General features: G+C 42.5%; 1 non-coding gene across 1 annotated transcript; it reads right to left on the bottom strand.

Moving 5' to 3' along the window:
* Positions 1–2,620: 2,620 nt before the first annotated feature.
* LOC114817606 lies at positions 2,621–2,758 on the bottom strand. Its single transcript, XR_003765468.1, has one exon. It is a non-coding gene; the product is annotated as a small nucleolar RNA SNORA7 (small nucleolar RNA).
* Between the last annotated feature and the right edge of the window lie 1,356 nt (positions 2,759–4,114).

The raw sequence follows: 4,114 nt of genomic DNA, 5'->3' as shown, positions 1-4,114 counted from the left end.
AAGCACTACTTTTCTTGGTCGGTTTTAGTCACCCAGACCAGGTACTAGCCGATAGCACCAATAAGCTTAATTGGTTGATTTTCTTCCTGTGAAGAAGGGGGTAACCCTTCATCGACTCTCACGGAATAAGTCGTATTGCTACTAAATCAAACTTTCCAAATGTCACTGGTCAGTTTCCTCCTTAAAGGAATATTAGAGGGAAAGAATGATAGAGGATTAACAAAGACTGGTGTCCAAAAAACTCTCAGAAAATGACAGGGAGGGCAGTCAAGCTTTTTCATTCTGTACAGTTCAGTTCTCAGCTGGTTGGCCTCCAGACTCTTATGGTGTCTTGGCATTTAACAATCTTATTTTCAGGGGCAGACCCTGATGCAGAATTCCATAACCTGGAAATGGCGATCGGAGACGGAGGGATCTGAGAAGGGATTTCAATGGCTCTGGAGCAGTTGGGTGTGGGAGGAGTGTCAGGGTAACCCAGAGAAACAAATGAAGTTTAGCCAGACTTTCTAAAAAATGGTATCCATCAGGTGCCATCATGTCATGCTGTGGATTGCATCCATCTCAGGGTGGAGATTGTTGGTACAGGGTTTGGGAGTCAAAGGGAACAAGAGCAAGGCTGGCCAGTAAAAAACAGGCATGATATACAGGGTGAGAGTTTTCACCTGCTGGAAAAGCACTGTGGCCTAGTATAGGCCTGGAGTCAGAGGAGCTGGGTTCTAATCCTGGCTCTACCACTTGTCTGTTTTATGACCTTGGGCCGGTAACTTAACTTCTCTGTGCTTCCATTTCCTCATCTGCAGAAGAAGTGTGAAAAGCCGGTTTTCCCTCCTACTTAGACTGTGAGACCATGTGGATCAGGAACTGTGTCCAATCTGATTGTCTTGTATCTACCCCATTGCTTAGCACAGTGCTTAGCTCATAGTAAGCATGTAACAGATATTATTATTATGGTGTTTATGATGATGATTTAAAAGCTTAGAAGAATATTATGATTTCTTCCAAAGCACCTCCCTTTCACGAGAAGGCCCTCACCACATGATCTTTTGAATATTCTATGATGTTTTAAAATTTAGGTCCTCAGAGAATGCAATTTACCAAAGCTTCACATATTTTTTTGGCAAGTAAAGAGGATTCTGTGCAATTTATTTATCAAAGCTGGATAGTTTGGTGGCCGACCCACAAGCTCGAGAACTGAATTGGGTCATTTAGAGAAGAGAAGAATTATTTCAGTGTAAAATGAACATTTTCTAAGAGAATGAAGAATCCGATATCAAGCCATTTTAACACGACACAAGAATTGATTTAACTACAGGGAAGAGTGGTTGGGCAGTAATTTAGACCGTGCCCTGGGTATTATTTAGCTCCGTAGGAAAGCCGGGAGTGGGTCCTTGGGGGACGACTGGTGAAATTGTCCAAGAGAAAGCATGCAGTAACACGAATGCAAAGATGTGGTGATGATCCCAAATTATTTGTTAATGGAATTGATGAATAATAAGTCCATAGGAGTGCAGCTGATCATTTTCAATTAGGGGCCAAAATGAGCTAGCAAATCCATTCTGCTGGAACCTGCTGATTCCCTTCGCCAAAATGCCGGGGGTCTCACCCCTGCAAACTCCGGGATTTTGTCAGGGGGTGGTCGTCCCCCCGCCCCGCCCGACACCCCGACAGTGAAGCCTGGAGGAACTTTCAGAACATTGGGAAGCTTGGGCTGTTTATAACCTAACACTGTTGCTGAATGTCTACGAGCTTGAGGATTGACCCCATCTGATTCCTTGCTTCTGTTGGACTCTTCCAAGCACTTTACACAAAGGTTTACACTCTGTACTAAATGCCATCGATGGATTATTTGAAAGGGCTTAATTTTGGATTAATTTCTAATTATACTCTCACTGCTCATTATTTATTCTCATTTATAGTGTGAGTCCCTTTGGAGAGCGAAACTATTTCTATCTCAGCACTTAGTACAGTTCTGAGCCGAAAGTTAGTCCAGGATAGCAAAAATGGTAATGATAATGATGATGTTGGTGTTGATAATAATGACAGTAATGATAATCAGTATCAGTGGTATTTATTGAATGCCTACCCTCTGCAGAGATAACTGAAATAATGACAATAATAATAATAATAATAGTGGTATTATTTAAGCGCTTACTGTGTGCCAGGCACTGTAGATACAAAATAATTGGGTTGGACCCTGACCCTGTCCCACATAGGGCTCACAGTCTTAATCCCCATTTTCCAGATGAGGGAACCAAGACACAGAGAAGTGAAGTGACTTTCCCAAGGTCACACAGCAGAGAAGTGGCAGAGCAGGGATTAGAACCCATGACCTTTTGACTCCCAGGCCCTTGCTCTATCCACTAGGCTGTGCTGCTTCTCTACTAAACTGTACCTCACTCTTGGGAGAGTTGTTGTTGTCTTATGCTATCGAGATGTGTCCTACCCTTAGCGATGTCATAGCCACATCTCTCCCGGAACGCCCCATTTCCATCTGCAATCGCTCTGGTAGTGTAGCCATAGACTTTTCTTGGTAAAAATGCGGAAGTGGTTTACCATTGCCTACTTCCGTGCAGAAAACCAATCTCTGTCTCTACTCTCTCCCATGCCACTGTGATTTTTAACTTTTAGCAGATCGCCTTCCACTCACTAGCCACTGACCAAGCTAGGAATAGAATGGGTAGGCCTCTGCTTGACTTTCCCTCCCATAGTCGTGACTGGTAGAGGACTGGAAACTCTCCAGGTGCGACCCTGAGAGGACCCTGGGAGATCACAATAGCGTTCAGGGAGCTTACAGTCTAATGGATGTACTGAGTACTATGTATCATTGTTTTCTTTTTTCCCGTGAATGAGAAAAACTTGATGTGCTGTCCCTTTCAGCTTGGGGATGTGAAAAAACAAAGCAGATGAGCTGCTCTCATTGTCTTGGCATTATGCCTGTTCAAAGGTGAAGAAGACCCAGATCAAGTTCTTGTGCTCGATTTCCCTCTCAACTCAACATCCAATTCATCTCTGCCAGATGAGAACTGAAAAGGTCATTTTCACACTTTGGAATTTCTGAATCATTTACTGGCTAATTTGTACTGTTAATTACTGCATTTTGCATGTGTAATTATTTCAAACGATTGCCTTTGTGCGACTATTAATGGGCGAAACCAACGACAAATAGAGCAGAGTTCTACATTTTAATTGCTTAGTTTTAGAAATTGAACTTAGTTAAAATGACTGGAAGAGGAGAATTTTCCATATCCATTGAAGTTTACCAGTTCTGTGGCAGAAATAGCCAGTTAACTAAGAATTTGTACTATCCTCATGTAAATCCAGTTTCTATAATCTCCTTCATCTGAGAGACCACAGAACTTAAAATCTGAAAATATTTCATGCTTTAATGCTGACGCAGTTCGACAGTGGAAAGCCTTGCCCAGTGTTCTATCCAATCTTTGCAGGGAATTCGATTCCCTCCTCGTCTCACTTCTCCAGCCCCTCATAGAACACAAACTGAAAGAAGGTTTCTTGGAGCTACTCTAAAGAGAGCTGTGGCCTTGTACTAAAATCTGCTAAATTCTATGATATACCCACATTTTTAAGGGTAATATTATTGCTGCAGCGTGGGCTGTCTGCTTTGGACACCTCCAATCTCCTTTGATAGAGCTAGAGGAAGGTTTCTAGAAGTTTAAGCCCATTTTCTAACACCTAGCATAGTTCTTGATGCCCCGTGGGAGTTCAATAAATAATAAATAATGATGATAGTATTCCTAAAGAGTAATAATAATAATAATAATGTTGGTATTTGTTAAGTGCTTACTATGTGCAGAGCACTGTTCTAAGTGCTGGGGTAGATACAGGGTAATCAGGTTGTCCCATGTGAGGCTCACAGATTTAATCCCCATTTTACAGATGAGGTAACTGAGGCACAGAGAAGTTAAGTGACTTGCCCACATCACACAGCTGACAAGCAGAGGAGCTGGGATTCAAACCCATGGCCTCTGACTCCCAAGCCCGTGTTCTTTCCATTGAGCCACGCTGCTTCTCTATAAAGTAGCTCTTTATCTTCCATAGAGTCGCTAAAATGCTAGAAGTATTTAGGCTGGGGATAAACATCCATCTGAGTTGGAGG

The sequence above is a fragment of the Ornithorhynchus anatinus genome, chromosome 16, assembly GCF_004115215.2.
Source record: "Ornithorhynchus anatinus isolate Pmale09 chromosome 16, mOrnAna1.pri.v4, whole genome shotgun sequence".
Classification (NCBI taxonomy): domain Eukaryota; kingdom Metazoa; phylum Chordata; class Mammalia; order Monotremata; family Ornithorhynchidae; genus Ornithorhynchus; species Ornithorhynchus anatinus.
The sequence above is the reverse complement of the archived record's forward strand: the minus strand, read 5'-3'. Positions and strand labels throughout refer to the sequence as shown.